This window comes from Eschrichtius robustus, chromosome 8, assembly GCF_028021215.1.
Source record: "Eschrichtius robustus isolate mEscRob2 chromosome 8, mEscRob2.pri, whole genome shotgun sequence".
In the NCBI taxonomy this organism is placed as follows: domain Eukaryota; kingdom Metazoa; phylum Chordata; class Mammalia; order Artiodactyla; family Eschrichtiidae; genus Eschrichtius; species Eschrichtius robustus.
The window spans coordinates 96,475,341-96,501,402 of NC_090831.1; the positions used below are offsets into that span (position 1 = coordinate 96,475,341).

At 37.3% G+C, this 26,062-nt stretch overlaps 1 non-coding gene across 1 annotated transcript; it reads left to right on the forward strand.

Moving 5' to 3' along the window:
• Nucleotides 1-23,053: 23,053 nt before the first annotated feature.
• Nucleotides 23,054-23,160, forward strand: LOC137768960 (U6 spliceosomal RNA). The gene has a single exon (XR_011074879.1). It is a non-coding gene; the product is annotated as a U6 spliceosomal RNA (small nuclear RNA).
• The last annotated feature ends 2,902 nt before the right edge of the window (nt 23,161-26,062 follow it).

A 26,062-nucleotide genomic window follows, 5' to 3' on the forward strand; every position in this document is an offset into this window, starting at 1 on the left:
AGAGCCAGTTTTATGGGAATATTTCAAAATATGTTAATATGTGCTTTTCTTTCTTACATTTCCTTGTATTTGATGCCCTTCCCCCTTCAGCTAGTGGAACCTTGGCCATTATCTTAGGGAGGTTTGGAATTAAAACAGGAATGTAAGATGAAAAGGTATCCATTTTCAGCTTTTGATTTCCAAAATTAGATTTTTGAATCCCCAGTGATATATATGCATATTTTTTGGCTGTGCCATGTGGCTTCTGGAATCATAGTTTCCCAACCAGGGATTGAACCCAGGCCACAGCAGTGAAAGCACTGTGTCCTAACCACTGGACTGCCAGGGAATAACCTCCAGTGATATTCTTGAAACTGAGGCTTTGTTTAAAGGGATAAGATTTTTCTAAATCCCCTAAACTCCAATTCCCATATAAGCATATAGACTTAATAGACACTAATCCTAGAGTTTTATTAGAACTCTAGAGAGGTGACAAAGTATATTATTGCAAGGGATATATTCAATATGAAGAGGGAAAGGAAGAAAGTCTTTGCCATGAAAGGAAAGCACACACCTCAGAGGGAATGCAGTTAAGCCGAGGAGGTGCCTGTCAGAACAAGAACAGTCACACTGCCGTCCCTGTGCCTCGGCCAAAGGGAGAGAACCAGGAAACTCAAAATGTCCACAGAAAGCTGAAATAGGTTAAATGAAAGGTTGATGCTCTGCTTCTCTGTCAACAGGCCAAAGAGGTGTATAGCAGGGATTGCAGAGGGAGACATTCAACCCTCGATGACATACCCAAGAGGGTGCCCCAATCCTCCCTCAGCCTATGCATGGCATGCCAGAGACCTAGCCAGTGGGGGAATGTAGAGATGCCACAGGGCCTGGAAGGGACTCTGGATTGGGAAGAAGAGACCACACAGTATAGGAACCTCACAAGTTGAGGCAACTGGCAGGAACAAAGACATTAGAAGTCAGTACCAGTGAAATATTCAACAAGTTCAGGTAGAACCAGCCATACTGCAGAGGACACTAGCACAGAACCCTCAGGGACCAGACCAACCTCTCTGTAGCAAAGAACACAAAAAAATATGGAAAACGGTGGCCCCAAATCTTGCCAAGTGAAGACAGGTAAAACCTCCACTTGCACATTGGGAAGAAGGATGAGGAGGAGAGAGCTTTTGCTAGCAGAAGACACAGTCAAAATTGGGTTCTAAATTGTTGAAAATGAGAGTATTTCCTCAAAAGAGTCTGAGATAGCTATACTTGAAAAGGCTGTACTTGGAATTGAATCTCTACCTGGAATTGAATCTTGTGAGCAAGATGAAATCAGCTAAGGAAAATAAGGGAAGTTACAAAATATTTTGCACATACAGATTATAGAGAACACATTTAATTCCTGCTGTACTTATAATCAAGTATACTCAGTAAGACAATAGAAAAATAAGAGATGTGTGTGTGTGTTTATAGGTAGAGATTAAAAGCCAATATCAAAAAAGAGAATACAGATGCAATTGGGTTCTTTTCTGTTTCTAAGATTCCTACTTCTGTACCTGTACCCTAAACTTTGTCTTCTCCATCTGCTCTCAGATCTTGTTTCCTCTACTATAACTTACTCTGATACAGAAGGAGAAGAATATAATATGAATCTAGGCTTCATTATTTAAAGAGATAAAAGAAGAAATATAAGTGCTAATATGCCTCATGTCTTCAACTATCTCAAGTCATATGATTAGAGAGAAGAAAAGCTCGAAGAAAATATCAAAATGTTCATAAAGTTCACTGTGTAGTATATTCTGCAGAATGAAGAAAATGGGAATAAAAATAGGGTACGAATAAAAATTTGTAGTAAGCCAAGCCACCATGGTTGCTGAAACAGTGACTAATGGGACACTGGTAGTGACAACACACAACCCTAGGTAATGTATTAGAGGAAGGGTGATGCAAGGAAAATGTGGGGTGTATATAAAAATTATCTGCTGAAGGGATGAAGCTAAGATAAAATCAGCTAAATTCAATATTCATATATCCGCTGGTTCACATATCAGCCAGTCCCCTGAAGTCATACCACATTGGTTACCAGTGTTGGGAGACAATTCTGTACAGGTCTCTCAATTTTCTCCATGTCTTATGAGCAGTGGCACTGACTGACTTTATCTTTTCCAGAATGTTTGTATGGTCAACAGCCTTGGAAGACGGAGACAGGTCTTCCTCTGGATCACAGAGCACCTTTGCTAATTGTCTGTTATAATAAAGAGAGTGTCTCTCCCCCAGAGCAAAAGTCAGGTAAATTTGATTACTTCCCATTAAAAGAGTTAAGTTCACTAAGGTTGGAGTTTTTCAGCTGTGACAGATCACCACTGCATAAACAGCATCCACCTAGGCCTCTTTATATCAAACCCATGGGAATCTCAGGCAAGGGAGAATCAATGCAAACATCTCATGCTGCCTGCTGTGCCATAACAATGTCCTTTCTCTGAACCAGGAGCTTTGTGTCTTCTGCCAGCATCATGGAACTGTGGCAGGCTAACTTGTTAACATGCAAGTAAAGTAACATCCCAGAGCCTTCATGGTACCTGATAATCAGCTCTTCCTAGGTGAAAGACACATGCATGTCATTATGAAAGGCTTTGATCTGCAGTGTTCAAAATTTTGCCCAGTAGGAGGTTCCAGCATCATCTGAGTAATACATAGTACTGAGAAAATAGTTACTAAAGGAAGAAGAAAATAATATATTTCATTAAAAACTCTCAACCTTTTCAAAGAAATGAACGAAAAGGTCTTAATTGGTGGACTACAAAAATCTTAGAATCTCTGTCATCAATACCAATTCAGGGAAGAAGAAATCTGAAAGACAGTGACATTCATACTGACATATGTGATACAGAAAAAATATTGAACTATTTTTCTCTCCCCCTTCTTAAATTTATACTCTTTTGGCCTTTAGTAAAAGCACTTTAGATTTTTTTAAATGATACTATTAATCTCACTCCAGATTTTTGAAAATAATAGAATCGTGTTGTTCTATTACAGCAGCAACTGATAGTCCATTTTTTTCAAAGACACTGAAACCTATGGAAGAAATAAGCCTTATTATTTTCACTTGTATTTGATAAATGTGGATGCAATGAAAGTTATATAATTCCTGATTATACATATCCCATCAGGCCAATTAAACACCAGAAATGTAAATTACTTCCTGATCCAAACACATCTCTTTATGTCATTGAGATTGAAACAGTCAGTGAAGGCTTTAAGCTAAATTACATTTGAATTCTTTATGGCCGGGTACCAATTTAAGAATCATTTTGCCTTGTCTGCAATGGTAATTGTCAAGAAAAAAAGAGTATACTTCAGTAACAATTTAGTTAAGCACTCCAAATCCAAAGTAATTCCAAGAATTAATATCTACACTCAAACCAACAAGTATATCTTTAAAAGTTTTGTAGAATATTTCTCTTGGGTGAGGGTTTTATGATTAGGGGTGTGTGGGTAGGGGAGGAAGGAAGAGGGACTGCCTCACTACAAACTGATAACAAGGTTGTTAAAATCACTCTTATCGATGGCCTTTGCACTTAACTTGTTTAGAAATAAAAGAAAAAACATTTCTGTGAGTACAGCATTTTGTCTTTTCTAGCTTGGCAGGTCACCTTGTTCTAGTGGATAGAAACTGAGTCTATGTGGGAAGAACCAGAATTTGGACAAATCTCATCAAACATTCACACAGAAGAAAGAGAATGTACTGCAACTGGAGTTGCTTTAAAATTTTTTATGTTCAATTTAAGTCAAGGGTTCTATGTTATGAAGGCAGAGCTTCAAATCTCTAATAGAAAAACAGAAACAGAATATTATCTGAAATTTCTGATTAGATTCGTGGTCTTCTAATAAGATTTTAACTTTAAGGGAATCAGACAGCATTATGGAAAAGGATCCATCAGTGTCTGCATGCTCCTACCTATGGTTTAATCACTTCCCTCCATACATGCATATATTAAACAAATTCAAATGGTATGAAAGATAAGTTACATTTCCTATTCAACACCCTCCCGCTTTTCCCACACCCCCTACCCCTTTCCTCCATCCCCATTTTTGCACAGATACTGAGCATAGGAAGAAAAGGCTAATGAATATGGGAAGGGAGGGAGGTAGATTAATCCTATACTGTTTTTTAAAATCTCCATTACAACCAATTTTTAATTTTAAGTCAGATGATGCTTCATAAGACATAGGCAAGTACTGAGATTGGCACAGAAATTAAATGTTAAATTAAATTATATTATTAAATTATATTAAATTACAGATTTTAAGGAAAGCTTTTTACTTTTCTTCCTCTAACTTACTTCTCTTCACATTTAGTGTCTTTCAGTAGCTTTTTCTGCAGGATAAATTTTTAACTACTCTATTGTTCAATTTGAAAAAGAGTTCAGGGTGAGGAAGATTACAGCTGAGGCATTCACAAGGACTTCCTGTTTTGGGTGGCTCTTTCTTCCTCCGTGATAATGTGTTTTTGATATTTTTAAAAAGCTGCCTGTGTGTTTTAATATTATTCAATCTTCCCTGCCCCTTAAGAAACCATGTTGGGTAGGGGAAGGGAGACAGTTTGAGTGTGGGCTCTTTCCCCATCCATCTCAGTGACCTAAGACAAGCTTCTTAACTTCACTCAACTCTATCGATAAAATGGAAATAGTAAGGCCTGCCCTGAATTGTCACATAATTTTGGTGAGGCTCAAATAAAATGTATGTGTTTTATATTTGAAGAATCACTATGTAATAAAGATCTTGAAGTGTTCATAGTAAGTTATATCTGCAGTAGATAAATTCACCAATATCCAAAGGGAAAAAGGAGTTCTATACCCCATGGGAAATATGATCCATTGATAATTTGTCCACAAAATTATAATACAAAAATATTACCCCATGCCTCAACTTCATCAGGGTCAAAAAAACATGAGGTATAGTAAATCTGAAGTGATTTGGGATCTATTTGATTTTTGTACCATTTGCATATGCCCCTCTACAAAGTCACTGGCAACTGGGTGACTGTTGACGATGTGAAAAAAACCAGACTGACGTCCCCTTCCCCCCATTCTCCGCCTCCATTATTATTACCAAATAATACATTGATAAAGATAATTGAATCATATTAAACATTTTAAGGGTTTATTTGAGCATAAAAGGATTCCAACGAGGCAGCACCAAATTGGACGTGATTAGCAGCACTCCGCCTGACAGGACCCAGGGGAATGAATTACATAGAGAAAGTGCAGAAGCAAAGAAAGGAAATTATTGATTGACTATAACTTAAAGCCTAGTTGGCTGGCTGTGACTGGTTGTCCTTAGTATTTTGATTCCATCACCTCAAGGCATTTACTGGCTTAGATTTTGATTTGCACATGTAGGCCGCCATGGCATTAGAGCCACCTCAGGTCTAACAGTCTCCTTGTTTAACTAATTTAACAACATACATATATAGAACAAATTCAAATGGAATTAAAAGAAAAGTTACATTTCCTGGCTTACCTGCTGCCACTTATACCACTTTCCAGAGTTTCCGTTTTTAGTTCTGATGGTTTCCTCTGTGTTCTCCACTCTGACTGATATGTTCATACTTGCATTTTCTGATCAATCAAGTTTAGGTGATATTGTTGGACTTTGCCCAACAGAAGACATTCAGCAAACACACTGCTCCTCATCTGTCCTTTCTCCTGAGTTTTGTTTTATGCACACATATATACACAAATACACACACAATCTTTTAGCCTTTCTATAGTTCAATAACTGTTAAATAATATTCCAAACCTCTATTCCTTGTTTCAAGTTTAGGCCCTGCATATTGTCTCAACACTGCCTTCACCTCCATTGCTCCTTCTCTCCATCCCTATAGCATCTTTACTTTCAGCAAGGATTTTAACAGTTAGGGCTGCTGTGCTGTTGCCTCCTTTGAGGATGGTGCCTCTTAGAGTTTGGCAGTGCACAGCCTATGTGGATTCACATAGGTGCCCCAATCACATTTACATTTTATTGTTGCATATCTATAATTAATCTTTAAAGCCTTGTCTATAGGTGATTCATTGAAGCTGGAAAACAATAAGCAGCATTTACAATGTCATGATTTTAGCAATATTATTTACTATAGAAGTGAATAGTATGCTCTTTCTCTGTGTATTCTTTTAAAGTCTTTAAATTTCTGAAATTTTACTTGGATAAGTCCAGGTGGGGCTTTTTATCATTGATCCCATTTAGCACTTTGTGGCCTTTTTCAAATTTCAGACTTGTGTCTTTTTTCAACTCTGGATAATTTTCCTCTATTACATCCTTGATCATTTTCATTCTTCCATTTTCTCTGTTTACTCTTTCTAGAACTTCTAATAGGTGCTCACTGTGCTAAATTGGTTCTCTATATTTAACTTTTATATCTTTTTTGCTCTATATTCTGAGATATTTAACTGACTTTATCTTCTACTATTTCCTTTCACTTTTTACATTTGGGTAACTGATTCCAAAATCTCTTGCTTATTCCCTAAGTGCTCATCCTCTATAGCAACCTAAGCTTATTTTATGATTGCAACATCTAGTCCGATATTCCTGAAGATACTAATAATAATTTTAATTTTTTCGCTTGTTTTGTTTCCTTTGTAGCCAATTATTGTGTTTTTTCATTTGTATTATGCCTTTTGCGTTATTGATTTTCCTTAATAATTGTTGGGCCACAGTTGGCCATTCATACTGGCTGACAAAAAACTAAATTAGTATATATAGTTGGTATGGGTTTCTTCAGGAGTTCTGTCTCTCCATTGTGTGTAGTGTCCATACCTTAGTAGGGAATGGGGGAGAAAGTGATGCAAGTTGAGTTCCCTATCATCCCACATTTTGTTCTGAGGTGCCAAAATCCATATTAGAAGCTGTAGGACTTGGGATGATTTGTCAATTTCTTTGGAGATCAGTCCTCTGATTTAGATAGGGGCTGAAGGGGATGGGTTAAAAGCTTCCAATTTTTTGCATACTAAAATACTTTTTTGTCATAACTAAGTGCATTAAATACACATTCTAAATGGAATATACTGTACATTTGGTGAAACACATATAGCATTCATCAAGGTAAAAATGATACATAGCCATGGAGTAGAAAGATGGCACACATTAAAAAAAAAAAAATCCACATTTGGTAAGACTTGCAACTCAGTTAGCTGTTCCATGGATAGTCCTTCAATTAATTACTCTTTCCCAATTCTGCCTGGCAGAACAGCTGCTCAGGGGTCAGGAAAACTTACAGAGACCTGTCAGAAAGAAGGGCTACAGCCTGGAGGCCACCTTCTCTACTGCAAGTTGTATCCTGATTCCAGCTCCATTCTGATTCATCTATCAGTAAGTATTTAGATGCTTCTGCCTTGGAATGTGTTCAAACTTTTGGATCTATTCACGAGCACTCTTCCATCCTAAGTGATTTTCTTTTCAGGTTAATGGGATAAGAAAATGGGGCAGGGGGTGGGGGAAGAGGTAAATTACTTTCTCATACATTCTATTTTAAACTGAATTTTATCCCACTCTTTTTTGGTAAAATTAAAAGGAATAATTTCTTCCAAAGTGGCATAAAAAGGTGACTTTGATTAATCATCCAAACCGGGTCACTTTGAGATTGACTGGGTTCTATTAATAGTGATGCCTGGTTAACAGGCATGCTCCAGGACTGATCTGGATAAACCAGGATGCGTGGTCACCCTACACAGGTAAGCCTAACTAGGTGCAGGATCAGTTGCAAAAAGACTTTAGTCCAAAGAAAAGAAAAAAAATGAGACAAGAGAAGTATGCTGTTCTGTGAGGAGATATAAAATACCCACCTGGGTACCTTGGGCATAATGCAACCAGGATATCTTACAGGTAATGAATAGAGTTACAATCAAGTGGAACAGCTTAGAGAACAGTATCCCTTTTGTTATCTCAGTGGACAGCAGAAACTTTTCTGGGATATTATGTTTCAAGAGCAATAAAAGGGTGTTAAGTCAAGGGGTAGCATTATGGTAAGGGCAGTGATTCTCAACTGAGGTTAATTTGCCTTCTCTTCTACCTCTCTATCTCACACACACACACACACACACACACACGGAACATTTGTCAATGTAGAAAGACATTTTTGGTTGTCAGTACCAGGAGATGCTGCAGGCATCTATGGGTAGAGGCCAGAGATGTTGCTAAACATCCTAAAATGCATAAGATAGCCCCCACAATACAAAGAAGTTTTCAGTCAAAAATGCCAATGATGCTGAGGTGAGAAACCCTGGATTAGGGTTAGAAAACCCTCTGGACAGAGCTTGCAGACGAAGGCATTGAGTATGTCACTTGGGAGTAACCAGTAACTAACTACATTACTTGTTAGCTTTCTTTTCTCTGATATGACTTCCTTCTGATATGTTGTCACATTGGTTAAACCCCCAAATATGGAAGCTGATGACAATTTCCTGGACTGACTGACCAGTGAAGAGATTTTTTTCCCAGACTTTTAAGTAGGAACTCAACCCAATAAAAGAGTGATCCCCATATAAATTAATCACAGTCCCTCTGCTCCAGGCATCTCCAACACAAGGGTCACACATACAAACATTCATTCCAGAAGAGTTGAGTCATTTCTAAGAGTATATTTGCAACTTTAAGTTGAGTGCTTTGTTTCTACAGAATTATGATTTCTGAGTAAACTGATATATTAACTTTAACTTAAAATTCAACCACAAATCTATAGTAGAAATACCTGCTACAAAGTGGAGCGATATAATTTATGAGAATTGGTGAGGGTGTTGCTTTTTAATATAGAATGAAGCTTTATCTGTTCTGGTAGAGTTAGTTTACCAAGTTATTAATAATTATTATAACACTTGAAATTCAAGTCTTTTATCTCTCAGTATTTTAATATTCTATGTAAAAGTTGTAAATGTTTGAGAATTTTTTTGTTTGTTTTTCATTCTTTGGCTTTCATGGCAACAATTCATTCTGGACAAATTAAATATTGAAAAGAGTTGAAATTAGTTACAAAGAGAATAACAGTAATGATTTCGTTTACCATTTTTGACCATTTGGAAAATGATTAGTATCTTAATCCATTAGAGCTGCTATAACAAAATATCACAGACTGAGTAGTTATAAACAACAGAAATTTATTTCTCATGGTTCTGGAGGCTGGAAGTCCAAGAAGAGGGTGTCAGTATAATCAGGTGAGGGTCCTCTTCAGGGATGCAGACTTCTCACTGCATCCTCACATGGTAAAAAAGGCTAGGGATGTCTCTGGAGCTCCTTTTACAAGGCACTAATCACATTCATGAGGCACTCTACTCTCATGATTTAAGCACCTCCCAAGGGTCCCACATCCAATATCACCATCTTTAGGGGTTAGGATTCCAACATATGCATTTTTGAAGGACACAAATATTCAAACCATAGCAATTAGGTTCTCAACTACCAACACAAGAGCTAAGGAAATATAGAATATTGATGTGTACAAATGGCAGGAAAAAAAGGTGAGGATAGCACATAAGAGAGGAAGTAAGGTTGTAACGAGAAAGTGAGGTGGACAGTTTTGAGAATGCTCATAAAAGAGAGACACTCATTTCCATGGTCTCTTTGTGACTTCTCTGCAAGGTTTAATGGCAGAAGCTATAGGAGAAGGAAATATGTTTTATGTTAACTAATTCTTTGAGCAATGAAAACCTTTGACTTCCTAAGCTCTGTTTATTTTAACAAATTTTGACGGCAATCTTTCTGTGTTCCAAATAAAAAACACAAGTCATAGCTTAATTTTCCTTGATAGCAGTGGTCCATAATTTTATCTGTCTTTTTTTACACTGTGTTATAATGCAGAACACAATTCTGTACCTACTTTCCAGTTTTAGGCTTTTCCCTCGCTATCAAGTTGTTAGCTCTCAAATCTGTGTGTTTCTGCCAGAATGCTTGCCTTTAATTTGCTTCTAATCTTTTCTGGGCTTGGAAAACAGATAACTGAGCTGGCTAAGAGTTATATGTAAGATATGTTAGATTCAAGGCAGCAAAATTTAGAACAAGAGCCTAGACTTAGGCTCTGAGCTTCCCAACAGCCATTCTGGTGTGCAGTAGCCTTTCCTTTCTTACACCCATGTTCAGAGCTATATTACAGCTGTACAAATTCTGACTTCTTAATAAATGAGAAAGAAGCCATAGTCCTTCTCAGGTTCATTGTTCCATTTCTCTAGACAACTACAACTTGGGTTTTAGAGTGGGGGTGATAAGTCACTGCCACCATTCTCTCTACACAAAGGAAAACTTGTAATTGGCTTAGCTTCTCCCCAGACAGTCCTGTGACCCATTACCATGTTTCCTGCCTGCATGCCCCTCCTGCTCACCACAGCTGGTCACTCTGAACATGGAAACTCTCCAGGGCTCAAGAAGAATAGCTAACAAGAGTTCAGTGGCAGTGGCAGACTTCACCACCACATGTGGACATCTGCTCTTGCAGAATGAGAAGAAAGTAAATCAATAAAGGTAACATGGCAATTTAGAAACTAAAATAATATTTCAGTTTTTGTTTTAATTAGTTTTAATTCATTGAAGAGCAAAAAATAAATGTTTCAGACATTACATGAAATTTCTAAAAATCTTATATTTGTATGTGTATGGAAATATGTATGGAAATATGTTAATATAAATGTTTCAGACATTACATGAAATTTCTAAAAATCTTATATGTTCTGGTATAATGTTATATGTAATAATCCTAGTTATTACTTTAAAATGTATATCTCAGAAATAACTAATTTTCTTGTCAACTGCATTATTATGAACTTTCATCAAATTTTTAACCGTGGTCATTTTTAAGTCTTTTGTCATTTACAGACAGTTCTGGGTGTACTCTGATGATTTTGCAAATATGTTCCTATAAAAGGGTTTCATCTTCAAGAAATTCATGGAAAAGACTCTGACAAGTACAGGTTTCTGGTAACTGACTGTACTGCTGAACTGAATGAATAAGCATTTTCAGAACTCTAATGAAAAACTGATGAACTCATAAAAGTGCTAACAAAAGATCAAGATGAAAAAAAAAATTAATTACCTGGGACTGAGTGAACTGATGAGGATGAGTATAATTTTTATGACTTTCTGTCTGAATTAAAAAAAAAAAATCCTACAAGGACTCAGAGGCAAAGAATATACAAATCAATTTTCACTGCAAAGTAAAGGAGCTGTTACAGTGGAGGATTACTGGACTGAATGTCAATATTATGACATAGTATGAGTGTGTTTCATGTTTGTTAATTGCAATCATTGTTGCTTTTGTTGTGGTCATCCATGTACAATGCTTGGTGTCAGTCTATTTATCTCTTGTAAAAATAAAATACAGTGTGTGTGTGAAAAAAAAAAAAAAACATGAAAAAAAGGGAAGTTCTGTCAGTAGGTCAATTATGCTGGCAACCATGACTCACTAAACAGGTGTCTTTGTTATGGAAATAATTGTTTAATAGGCATAGTTTATGATAGAGTCTGAAAAAGAACAAATTACCTATAGAAGGAAAAGTATATGAAAGATAATCCTGAGGCTCTATGCTAGAAAGATGTATTGTGATATCTACAACAGTTGTTTAGAGAGGATTTTTCATGAGAAAAATTAAAAGTTAACTTGAGGGAATCTCCAACATGGTCTTCAGCAAGCATGTGACATAGAGTGTGCATGATACGTGTATCATGGGATTATGAGTTCAATAGTCATATTGGCTGCCGTTGTTCAGTTTGAATTCCTCTGGTTGAATCTCCAGTAACTTTAGATGTGTTTGGAATAGATGGTATTTGCAGCAATAAGGACCTAATTGATGAAGGCCTTGTGTTTTCTTTTTCACCAAATCTATTTAAGTACAAGTCCTGTCAATTGTGCCTTTTCAAATTCTTTCAGTCTATATCCTCTTCTCTACTGCACTATCATTGCCTTAGGTCAGACCCTCATCATTTCTTCTCTGGACTACAGCCAATATCTTTCTAATAGGTCTCTTCGCCTTCAGTCTCACCAATCAGTCTTTGTTCCACATATCACTAGAATGATCTAGGTAACAGGAAAATCTAATCATTAAAATTCTCTAATGTGTCCACACTTCTTTAGGAAAATTCCAAATCCTTAACAAAAATGTAATGCTATTCCTGATTTAGTTTCTTCCAATCTCACTAGAGTCACTTCTTGTCCTCCACCCACCCCCACCCCGCGTCCCTTACATTTCAGTAACACAGAACTATTTGCCACTCCTTCAATGCCCCATATTCTCTTGCCTTTATGCCCAGTTATTTGTCTCCTTCTTTTCTCCACCCGCACATCTTGAAACAGGTTCTCTTCCACTTCCCAAAGAGACTCAAAGTTGTCTCGTCCAGGATACCTATCCTAACCCTACAACTTCCCATCCCAGACTGCCTGGCTCCATCCAGAATGGCTTATGTATCCAACTACCTTTCCCCACAACACCGTGGATATAATTCTTATCAGATAGGATGCTTTTCATGTTTACTTCTCCACTCCCTCCCCACCAAGAAGAAAGTTTCCTGAGGATCATGATAGTATTTTAATGCTTGTATTTTCAGAAAAAGTCCATCGTAATATAGATAACTCAAACATTTTTGTTGAAAGAAAAATGAAGTCAGGGAGTGAAGGACGGAGGAAGGAAGGACAGGAAAGAAAGAAAGCATGGAAGAGAGGATGGGAGAGAGGGAGAGAAGAAGACAGGAAGAAAATAATGGGGAGCTCTTCTTCAAAATTAAGCTGGAAAACAACAAATAATTCTGGAAATCAACTGACTCAAACCTCCACTTTAATGTCCTGCATTTAAAATGCTGTTCAGGGGACATATTGAACGTTTTCTGCTCAGAAATTTGCTGCCTGGGAATCACATGATGACAAGAATTCATATCTTGAGGCAACAAAATCAAAAGTCCTTAAAAGAAAAAGCATGTTGTTCTGAAAGTTTGTGGAGCGCACAATATAATTTACATTCAACTATGTTGTTCCTGCTTCATAAGCATAACTGACAGTCTTGTGGGATAACAGAAGTATAGTCCTCATCAGTGAGGGTCAAATTTTTCAAATTTAGATTTTCAATACAGAAGTAGCAAAATGTTTACAGTTCTGATTTGTGCCATCTATGTACTTTACAATTCAAGGGACTACTTTGATGATGTATAGCAGAATAGTGTTAGAGAAGGAGTTTACAAAGAAACCTTTAACGACTTCTCTTTGGACCATCTGACTTAGGATCAAATCTCACATAGGCAAAGGTCCTAGAAGCAGCTATACAGACAAGACTGTAGAGTTCATAGCAAGTAAGGACACAACCTCTTGCTTACCTCCTGTGCACATCAATCAAGCACAGCTTTCTTGCCAAGCTGGTCACCAGGGTCTGCTGCACAGCAATGTGTACTCCAGACTACCTGCCACTCAGTGCAGACACACCAAACCCTGTTTAGCCTACAAGAGTGGCATCTCTGCTCCTTTCCAGGTAAAGCTGATATCTTGCAAGAAAAGGGGTAAACCATTCATATCACCCCCAAAGGAAGCTTAAGAACTAGCATCGCAATTCACATTACTTACCATTGGACATACGATGGTAATTCCATGAAGGGGTCCTCACATCCAGAGGGTCCAGGCAGGACAATATGTTCTGGGATAACGAAGTGTTAGTACTGCACTGGTCTGTGCTGTAACACAAGAAGGAAACTGAGTCTGATTATGCTCAGTCAAAACTTGGTAAAGATGTCTTCCACAGTATTCTCTCTCTAGACTCTTTGCCAAAGAGGTCAATGTTACCAGGTCTTCCTTAGCAGTACCTCAGATGAATTGGGCAAAATGGCTCCCTGTTAGAGAAGGAAATTGGGGTAGGAAATGTAAAGATCCATGAATCACATTCTATACATAAATCAAGGCCCAATGTGTTCATAAGATTGGGGTGGCTTGACTTCTAGAAGCTGTTAACAAATGCCCTAAAGCGGTCTCAGAGGCAACTGCCAGGAAGTACGGTGTGATTTCCTCAGGACACAGTAATTGAGTCAATTTACTTGAAAGCTTGGACTATACTCCTTGGTTTCACTAATCATACTGAAGAACTCCAAAAACTATTCCCCTGGTATTCTCCAACTAGTCATCACAACTATGGTTCTAAAGCTCAAGGCAAACCTTAGCAACCCCAAGGATACTACAAAGAGTGCACTGAAAAGGCATCTCTATATAGTGCCTGCAATAAACCTGCTCCTTGCTATTCTGGAGGTAAACTTTACTCAGTCCAAATTAATCAAATGCCAATTTCAGAGTTACCACTGAAAAACAAAACAATTATCATCCAAGTGGCACTCTGAATTGTCATCATGTCAGAATTTACTATTAAATCTTAAATTTTCCTAGTTATATGAGACCTTTTTTTTCAAAGAATCCAGGAATAGGACTGCATTTTGTAGATGTACTGAATTACATAGTCAAAAAACCTTGCAGAAATAACCATTGACGATCTAATGAAATCAGTTACAGGAATGGGGGAAAATAAAAAGTGTAAAATCAAAATTTTTTATGTCTCTTTCTAAAGTTACCAATATTACTGGTTTTCACCCTACTTAAGACAACATGAATGTAATCTATAGTTACCCTTCTGCTAAGCCAAGCAAGAATTTTAAGCTATTTAACAGCTCTTGAATTTCTACCATGTTTTAGTTATGAGGGTAATCACTTTTTCACCTATAGGAGTAATATTTTCAATGGCCCTGACCTCAGTAAAAATAAGTCTGGCATCTGGAAAGCACAGTAGTCCTTGATGTCAGGTGTCTGGGCCATATCCACCACAAATGAAATCAGAATCTCTGGTGGTGGCAAGGGGGAGGACTGGACATGGAAATGCTTCTAAAAGTTCCCCAGGTGATTCTACTGTGCAGCCAGCGTTGTGAATCACTGTGGGGGATGAACAGCACCGTGCTAAACACAGTAATGAAAGTAAGCACGTAGTAATCTATTCCTTGCCCTTAAGGAATCTGCCTTGAAGAAGCACTACAACTTATCTTATGCCTATCTACTCATTTCCCCCTTCCCTGAAACTTTACCCACAGGCTGCCACAGGAATGGGCTTAGGCAGCTGTCTGTACCAAAAATCACTGCCTCTGCTAACAACACTGATTAAATGACTGGATATACAGTTCAAGAAAAGACAACCAAATCTCTGAAAGTTTGGAATTAAGATCCCAAAAGTCTAATTCAGTCATTTGGGGGTAGTTGAGCTGTAAGAAAACTGAAATGGCAAGGCAGAGAGAAAAGGGAAGAGTACGAAAGTAGATATTCCTGGGAAAGAGTCAGAGGGGTACTGCATGATCCTGAGAACTGGAGAGAGAGAGAGAGAGAGAGAGCTGTCTAGGTTTCTGACAGGTTCCAGTGCATACCCTGCAAGGCCCATTTCTTGGATGCTGTAGGTTTATAATACCTTCTCCTTATTTTAAGCTAGTTGATTGAGTCTCTGCTACTTGCAATAAAAAATGCTCCTTTCTCCTCTTCATATTCTGGGTCCCAATTTGATTCCCACGTGATCTGTGAACCCTCCACATCCTTCTCTTGTCTCATGAAAACAGTAAGAGCAATAAGAGTTCAGATAAATGGGAAACTAAAGGGTTGAGGAGTGGTCTGGGAGGCTTTACAGATCAGTTGGGAACTGAACTGGGACCTAAAAGATGGAGGGGGAAAGAGAGCTCACTCCAGGTGAGGGAAAGAGCAAGCACAAAGTCACAGAAGCAGAAACGTACCAAAGGTGAAGCCTACGTTTAAGGAAGAGGAGCACTGGAAAATTAATTTAGCTTGGTGGGGATGAACCTGATTAAAGGTCAGACATACTAATTCAATGGTCTTCTACTCCTTAGTTTCTCCTGCACGTAAAAAATCCTGATGCCCAGTACTTTTAAATAAATGCTTTCTAAATTCTTAAATACATACCATTCTGTCCCACTACTCTAGGGGAAATGCACTAATAATAACAAACAACCAAAAAGTAATAAACAAGAAAAAAGCATTGATAGAAAGGAACAGACAACACTTGCCAGTTTCTGTTAAAAACAGTTTATTTTTTACACATCAATGGACGCTTATAGCCTATTTTATTCTCTGTATACTTTGGCAAAAGTTGGTTATTTTGAGACTACGTTTTACTTCTATTATCAAAGTAATTCTTTTTTTAACAAAATTTTAAACTTAGTTGCATCTTTACATGCATGACTAGTGTAATGGTCATAGCCTATAACCATTATTGGTGACAGAAAATAGTGTATTTTAGTATTAACTATAATTAAAAAGCATTTTGGATAATATTGGTTAAATGCTGTGAATTCAACAGTGGTATTTACCATCAACTGGAAATAATTAGAGTAGGGTTCTAAGTATTAAGAGATCCTTTCAATTCAAGCACTTTCTCATCAGTGATGTAGACCTGGAGTCAAGGTGTGAAGCCACAGGCAAGGCTAGCAATCAGCCAATATGCATCAGAGTACCAGCCCCAGCCTGAGCTGTACCAATAGCCCAAGAGTGACTCTCACCAGGTCACTTCCAATGATCTTCTCTACATTCAGTATCTTCCTATTTATACTAAACACGTCCTTAAGTTAAAAATGGCCCAAGCTGGATGAGCTCTTGTAAATTCGTTGATATTTTACTAATGAAACTAAGATAGTTAATTGTTGGGCTTAAGGGGAATGCTGAATTTGCTTTAAAAAATACTTTTTTCTTCCAGCTAATAGCTCCATTGCTTTACTAAAATGACTTTTAAAAATCTTGCATTCTTTTCCCTTAGAATGCAGGCAGGAGCAGCCTGTGCAAAACCTGCCTGCTCCATACCTCAAGCAGTGTTTGTATATATTTCGGCGTATCCAGGCAAGGGCTTTTTAACTTTCCACCCTACGGACGGAGCTGTACTTTCCTGAATGGCAGCCAGGAAAAAACTTGGAGCTTTGGCAGGAAGACTGTGGGAAGCCTGGTGCAACACCAGGCTGAGATCTGGAGCAGAGGCTTTCTACAAAGGCAGAGGAGCGAAACACCTCCCTTTGTTTAGCTCTACATATGAGTACAAATGGAGCCCCCAGATTGCAATCAGGCCCTATTGTATAAACTTGGGGTTTCCATGCCATACAGCATTTTTGGCACCAAGTACCTTATTATTTTTCAGCTGGAAAACCAATTAGCATTCTTTTTATATCTGGGTGTTAGTACTTGGGACTTAGAGAGATTTTTTGGCCACCAGCCCACATGGCTGTAGTCTCTTGGGCAATGCCTGACAAATTAAGATAAAACTGTTACTTCATGTTTTCCTACAAAGAGAAAACAAAAACTGTTTCCTGCTCTTATTAATTGGATGAAGTCAATTTCCACATTTAACAAATAAAAAGGTAGGCATAATCAGGGTGTCAACCCAGGGCTCTTATCTCTCCCCAAGCTGGTTCCTCTGCAGGAATGTGAGAGTATAAGAACTGTCAGGTTCTGACTAAGCGTTCCTTCTCTTGGAAAAAATCCCCATGGTCAACAGAGGCCTCTGTCCAGTGGATAGGCTGCGACCACCACGAGGTCACCCTTTGCCCCCTCTGGCATTTTTCCCCCCACAAGTTTGAGTGACGGGATTTACCTGGAGAGAACTATGAGGAGATTCCAGCCCTGTCAAGTGAATTAGTCATAACAGTCAAGAGGGTACTGCCCAGTTTGAAAGAAATAAACAGAGCCAAAAATTTCCCTATCTTGAAAGCAGAGCAAAGAAAAGTTCACACTCTAGGAATGCAACTTATGATTAGAGAAAGCCATATCTGGGCTGCTGTCTCAGAATATCTGAGCATGTGGGAGAAGAGGAGGAAAAGACGTTGAAATTGTTGTGAGAGGTGCCTATCCTATAAAGTATTCCCTTATGATAAACAAGCCTTGCCATGGCGACACAACCTAATGCCACAAGTCAGAGGAATATGGCTCTCCAGTGAACAGGCCACATTTGGGAAAACCTCCAGGATGATGCAAAATATTTAGAAGGGAAGTGGTGAAACAAACAGAAGGGAAACAGCAATCCGATTGCAGTTTGAAGACAAAAATATGTTGGGTGCAAAAATCAGTTTGGGTGTAGTTACAACAGTGTTTTTGTGTTGTTGGTACTAAATGTACATCTCTTTGCTAGAAATGGCCTGAGGGGTCTGCTGCTTCCCTTAAAGACTTTCTTTGTAAACAGTGGGTGGTGGCATCCTAAAAAAAAATGCACTTGAAAGACTTCTTTAAAGAATTTGCACAGAACATTTTCTTTGCAACAAATTCTGTTCTGGAGCTATATTATTTAACAAGGGGGCTGTGTTCTGAGTCATATGGAAATTAATTATCTTATTGCTAAATTTGTTATCAACAGCATAAAATGATCATCTGTAATAATCTAAGGGAGGAACTAGAAAATGTCCAATTTTGCACAGGTAAAGAAGCATTAGAATTGAGGTTCTAGACACCAGACGTCACACATTGCCCTACATACCAGGTGACCATACATTCCAATTTGTCAAGACAGTCTCAGCTTACTCCAATTATCCAGGTTGAGTTACGAATAGTGCCCCTTTCACTCACAAAAGTGGTTTGGATAACAAATAATTTAGTGACCCTACTCCTGCAGAGACCAAGAGTCTTCTCTCTATCCTCCAGGGATACCAGTCTGATGCTTTATCAATCTCAGAACATACAAGCACTTATAAAAAAGGGAGGGGAAGGGAGAGTTGCTGCCATTTTGCAAAGAGTAATCCTCAACAGTTTGGCTTCACCTAAAAGAAGCATAGAAGGACCATGTGCAAAATCAACTTAGGGGAAGTGAGAGAAAATGTCCATCCATAGAAACCCCCTAAGGAAGCCTTCAGGAGTACCTGAGGGCTTCTTACTAGATTATATACCAAAGTCTAAACAAGTGTTTCTTTGTCAAATCCTAGAAGGCAGGCAGTCATTTCAAAAGCAGGCATGCATACTGCCTCTTTTTCTGCCTTGCAGTCTAGAATGTATCACTTAGATATTCCAAATCAGAAAGTGTTCAGCCATTTTTATATTGCCACCAGCTACACTGCTGGGCTGCAGCTATTTGGATCAGAATGGAAATGCTTTGATCTCTTTTACATCTAAGTTTAACTGTGGCTTGGGCCCAAAAGGTGGACTAATATTGGCAACTTCCCCTTTACACTTTTATCTGAAGATAAAAGGAACACTTGGAAGCATAAACAGAAGGTGTAGTTCTGTAGGCCCAAGGGCCACCACATCAAACAAACGAAACTATAGAAGCTTATGCTGAATATTAGCTCTGTTTCATCAGCTCTATTCACTCCCTCATTCACTGGCAGGCAGTAGGATCATTTCCTTCCATTGTAAACATATAAAGATAATATAACGTTAAAGAACTTAGAAAAGAAAGAACATTTCCATCACAGTGATTTTCATTTTCACAGAAAAATTTTAAAAATTGAAAACCATGTTTCTTAAGTTATAAATTTATTATACTGGCCTTAGATTCAGGAGTCCAAGGTCCTTGTGAATTCTCCGCAAATATCTGGGTGACCGGAGATGCTGGAGCAGTCATTCTCCTAACCTCCTTGTGTCTCAAGGTTCTGGGCTTTAGTCAGGAATTTATAGCTTGATAAACTCAGCTAGAATGGAACACAGGCCCCTATGGGAAGCCAGCTTGGAGCTCCAGAGAGGAATCATGGCTTCCCAATGACTTTTGCACTACGCAAATTATTCATTTGAGGACTAAATAAGAGCAATTCAAGAGCTCAGGGGGTTTAATGACCTATTTGATCTTATAGTCGGAGCTGTAGTCCATTCAAGCATAGGTCAAGGTACACTGGAGTTCTAAAAGTGAGGAGGTGGTCTCTTTATAGGGACACATATCTGAGTGCACAGAGGCAGTTTAGCTGGATGCAAATCAGATAGGCTCTGAGCAAAGGTATTGGGCACATAATTGCCAAAGCAGTGCTCTCGCTAAGAACAAAAATCATCATATTGGAAGGAGAGATTTCTGACTTTTCCTTACCAATATCTAAGGAGACAAGTGAGTTTCTTGAAGGGCCCTTAGGACACACAGGACCCAACTAAGAGAATATGACATGGCTTAAACATACCAACTTGGCCAACTGCCCCACTATAATGATTTGACAAATGGAGATAAAACAACCAGGCTAGTGATGGAAAGAGTTGATGGAAGGTAATATGGCAGGAATTTATGGATTAAAAGGTACAAATACAGATAATTAAAATAATACTGGGAGTCACTTTTTGTGGGTCATCAGGTGGCATCACAGTACTCATTTGTTTGCTGAAAAAATATTTATGAATTTTAATCTTTTGAATGAAATTACCTTTTTGTTTTCTTACACTGTTGGCTTAAAAGTTGGGGGAGTAGTACCACCCTATTTGAGTTTTCAGTGGTAAAGTTTTCCCAGGTTTCTGGATAAGGGGATGTGACTCAAGCATGAGAAATGTGAAAATCCCATCAACATTTCCTGGCCATCTCGGAAATCAGGATTCCACGTAAAACTTGAGAGTTGCATTAGATCATATCTAAAACCCCTTCCAGCAATGCAATTTTGTATAACAAGGATCTAAACTTTCTTAAAGAATTTCTTTTTATGCCCATTTCAACACCCTCCAGAAAAGGAAAACTGGTAGCAAACCCAGAGGTCAAGAGGAAATGTAAGTACAAAGAGGCCCAAACCACATTAGTGACAGACATGTGATTCTCAAACCCTCCTTGAAGCAGCTGTCTATCATGTGAAAAGAGTTTGAGCCACTAGGCCTGATCTTCCTTGAATACTCGTCTCTTTGATTTAAGAAACATTTTTTTTCAGTTAAACAAGAAACACATGAATATATTCTCACAGTAGAAGAATCAATCCATACAAAAGCATATAGAACAAAAAAATAAACACAAAGTATTTGTACATTTATGGGTCATATACATTTACATACGATTCTATTATGCTATGGCAACTTCTTTTTACCTGGGTCTTAAAGAATTTTCTATTTTAATATGTACAGATCTTATTCTTTCTCTATAACAATGGAATGTTCTGTAATTTTATTACTGTCTCATTTGTTGGTGATATTCTGTTTGTTTCTACTATTTGCTATTATAAAAGAGAATATTCTTGTAAACGTGTTTTACTGTGAGTGAGTATTTCTGTGGGACAGATTCCTAGAAGTAGACTGCAAAGTCAAAGATTAGGGTTACTTTAAAGTTTGGTAAATATTATCTAATTTTTACATGCTGAGCTTCACATGTATGCCATATGCATTTCTCTTGTAAATGGTCCTTTGTATCCTTTGTCTATCTTCTATTTGGTTCTTTGTGTTTTAAATATTCATATGTAGGCACCTTTTATATATTGCAAATCTTTTATACCTGTTGCAAATATTTCTGCTAGTCTGTAGCTTATCATTTAACTTCTTTTTTATTGTTGTCCCATAGAAGATTTTTGTTTTTATGAGGTCAACATTATAAATAATTTCTTATATGACATGTGAATTTTGTGTATTACTTAGGAAAGCTTTCCCAGTTCCCAGAGTTATGAAATTTTTTCTATATTCTCTTCAAATACTTTTATAATTTGTTCTTAACATTTATTCTCATTAGTCTCTCCAAAAGGTATCTTTGCTTATGATATGAACTATGAGTTTAATTTCTTCCCCAAAAGGAGAGCCAATTGTCATAATGTGATTAATTGAGAAGCTTTGAACACTTACACTTTTACTAATTAGAGATGACATCTTTACTATAAACTATACTCTTGGGTTTCCATTCTATTTTTTTCTACCAATGTGTTTGTTTATTCCTATGCCAAAATGCACTGTTTAAATTGCCTAATATTATGTTCTTCTTATGAGTAGTAGTTCAAATCCCATGATTCTCTTTTTTAAAAATGTAACTTGCTCAGCATTGCTGTTCTCTCTTTCATACGTGCTTGAGAACCAGCTCATCAACATCTTCACAATGTTGAGTTTTCCCACTGAGAAATATGGAATAACATTTTATTTATGTAGATTTTTAAACACCGTTTTCATAAAAATCTTGCACATTTCCTATTTATTTCTAAGTATAAAATGGATTTTGTTGCTATTATGAATGAGATCCCTTTTATCATTACGTTTTCTAATTGAGTATTGCTAATATTAAGAAAGTTATTGATTTTTGTATATTGACTTTTATATCTGATCACCTTACTATACTCTTAAAGTACTCTCTTAAAATTCTAACAGTTTTTCTTATCATCCTCCAATTTTCTTGGTAGAAAACTTTATATATTTCTCAAATTAGTTGTTGGGAGTTAGTAAAACTTGAAACACATGTTTTTTAAGATCAACCAATCAAAGTAATCCTTTGAGAGTGTTATAGACTGAATGTCTGTGCTCACCCTCCACAGTTCATATGTTGAAGCTTTAACAACCAATGTGATGGTATTTGAAGATGGGGTGTTAAGAGTGTAATTAGGGTTAAATAAGGTCATGAGGGTGGGGCCCTCATAATAGGATTAGTGGTCTTATAAGAATAGGAAGAGAGAGAGAGAGAGAGAGAGACCTCTTCCCAGTGCATGTACCAAGGAAAGGACATATGAGGACACAGCAAGAAGGTGGCCATCTACAAGCCAGGAAGACTGCTCTCACAGAACCCAATCATGCTGGCACCCTGATCTCAGACTTCCAGCCTTCAGAACTGTGAGAAAATAAACCACTGTTGTTTAAGCCACTGAGTCTATAGTATTTTTTTCATGACAGCCCAAGCTAAGACAGTGAGTTTATGTCATGTTAGGCATACTGGGAGTATTACTGGGACCCCAGTAAGAAAGCATGTAACACTTATTTGTTAAACTTACAGATTTAATACTTTGAAATTATGGTTTGCTTGCTTATTTGGGATTTTTTGGTACAGATCAAATAATACATTCTTTTCCTAGTAGGCTTATCCTACTCTTCCCCAACATACACAAAAAGATTTTCAAATTCAATAGCTGTTTTCAATTTCTAATGCTTGTAAATAGGTCACCATTAAAACTTACAATCAAGAATGTATAATTTGTGCTCACTTCAGCAGCACATATACTAAAATTGGAATGATACAGAGAAGATTAGCATGGTCCCTGTGCAAGGATGACACGCAAATTTGTGAAGCGTTCCATATTTTTATGAATGGATAAAGAAGATGTGGCACATATATACAATGGAATATTACTCAGCCATAAAAGGAAAGGAAACTGAGTTATTTGTAGTGAGGTGGATGGACCTAGAGTCTGTCATACAGAGTGAAGTAAGTCAGAAAGAGAAAAACAAATACCGTATGCTTACACATATATATGGAATCTAAAAAAAAAGGTTCTGAAGAACCTAGGGGCAGGACAGGAATAAAGACACAGACGTAGAGAATGGACTTGAGGACACGGGGAGTGGGAAGGGTAAGCTGGGACTAAGTGAGAGAGTGGTATGGACATATATACACTACCAAATGTAAAATAGATAGCTAGTGGGAAGCAGCCACATAGCACAGGGAGATCAGCTCAGTGCTTTGTGACCACCTAGAGGGGTGGGATAGGGAGGGTGGGAGGGAGACACAAGAGGGAGGAGATACGGAGATATATGTATATGTATAACTGATTCCCTTTGTTATAAAGCAGAAACTAACACACCATTGTAAAGCAATTATACTCCAATAAAGATGCTTAAAAAAATGTATAATTTATAAAGGGAAGGCCCCCCCTAAAACTGAATAAATAAGGACAAGAGGAAACTACTTTCAGTTTCACTGCCACACAGTCCATTTCTATTCTTAGCCAGCCTGGGTATGGCTCTTCCAAAGAAGGTTTGCTTCCCTGACATAAGGAAACACAGCAGCAGATTTCCTCTGAGTAGCCCAGCCCTTAAGTTTGCAATGCCACATTTCCTGTGGAAGGAATTCTTGAGGCTAAAATCCTTGCTAACTTCCCTTTCCAAAACTGATAGCTTCATATAGGGACATGCTTTCTCTGTAGGTCCAAAAGGACATAGAAAAATTACAATAACTTTTGCGTGATCGTGTCTCTCCATTTGCTTTCTTACAAACTAATGGCTCATTTCCTTCACTCAGCTTATATATAATGGATCCATATTGGTTTATAGATACAGATAGGAGAGAATTATGGATAATGTGTCACACTCTATCTTTATTTATCTGTTCGTGATAGATAAGTCTGCTCCCTTAACCATCCCTGACTGACTGATTGTGGCTCCTAGAGCACTATTTTGAGGAGAGGTCAGAGGCTGCCTCTGGCCATGATCAATGATTAATGTCTGTCATGAGCATGGGAGGAAAAGAGGTGGGATGCCTGCCAAGCATTTCCCATCTTTGAATATAATTGGCTTTTTGTTTCTGAGCTTGGAAGTTTTGTTAATTTGTAGCTATCATATGCATAAAAGGAAAAATATTGGTTTTTTAACTTGGATCAACAAAGAGGCCTAAAACAGGTAAGTGCCTTTAAGACTAGGAAGCTTTAATGCTAAACATTGAGTATATTAATGTATATCCTAAGTAAAGCCTAAGCCAAAATACTACATTTTAAAAATATGCTACTACATAGTAGTGATTTTCCTCGTTATCATTAATAGTAGTAGCATGGTAGTATTACTAATAATTCTAACTTTAAAAATCCAACTTGGCATTATATTGGGTGGCATATAAAATTATCAATAAAGTATGCAACAGATATTTTCATTTAAAAGTAGAATACTTTATTTTCACAACTCAGACATGCCAGGAGGCTAAGAGTTGAGGAAATAATATGACTGCTGTTGGTTTTTACCAAAGATAAGTATTATGTTTTGTGAAATTGAGTTAATAGTACAACCCAAAAGTTAGACTTTGCAAAATACGTGAGAAACATTCAAAAAAAAAATAGTGATGTGCAGCTCTAGGCATTGGAAGTTCACAAGTCTGCCCTTCAGAGTGGGATTATCAGCAAAGTCTGGTAGTGATTGAGTTTGTAAAAAAAAAAAAAAAAAAAATGGAGTGTTCAGCTGTGGTTTGGGATATTACATCATAAGAACTCAAATCACTATTTTTCCATATCCACATATTTATAATATTTTATGTTTCTTACAAGCAAGGAATCGTTCCTACTAACAACGCACTACTGTGATTCAACTTGCCTATTACATTAGAAATATTGTATAAACAGAGAGAGCAGGGGAACTTCACTTGGAAAAGTAGCTAACAATCATCATACCAATCCATTTCCACAAACTATTACAACACATCCACATCTTAAGACATTCCCCCAGAAGTTCACACTGAAACTTGGGCTACAAAACAAATGTTTATATTGATACTGTGTTTTAATCAATTTTCCAGTTTTTTAAACTATGTCAAATAGCCACCTGAAAATATATTTCCGTGAAATTTATGGTACTTCCTTCTAGTGATAATACGCCCATCATTCTTTCCCACGAAATACTTATCAACATGACCTTTTTCAACAAACTTGGGTAAAAATTGAGTTTTTAAACTATGTGACTTGCTTACCATCAACCAACAACTTTTTGAGGTACACACCTCTAAGGATCTAACCCATTGACCCTAAAAGAGATTTCTGCTCAGATTAACAAATGGATAAAAAAATTATGATAAATAATTTTTCCACAATCTAATCAAACAACACTTATAAAAGATTGAAAGTCTTGTCATATCCCATTAGAATTATTATACACTTAGTCATATCTACTTTTTAAAGTATGTCCCTGAAGTGTACCAATATTCAAAAACGTTAAAAAATGTGTTGAAGTTCATACAGCGATACAAGATCATGAATATACAATTTTGCTATTTATTATTGGAGACAGTGTCTTTAGAGTGACTAGAAAACCAGTGCTTCTTTTACCTCATATTGCACTTGATCAGTAACACATTTAACAAAACCATATTATAGAACTTAAGGACTTTAGAGTTAAAGAAATTCCTTGTTTCCATTCTGCTACAATTTTTATTTTTAAAATTACCAACCCAAAATAATCTGCTGCAAAAGATATCGTATGTGTAGGCAACCTACAACAGTTCTACAT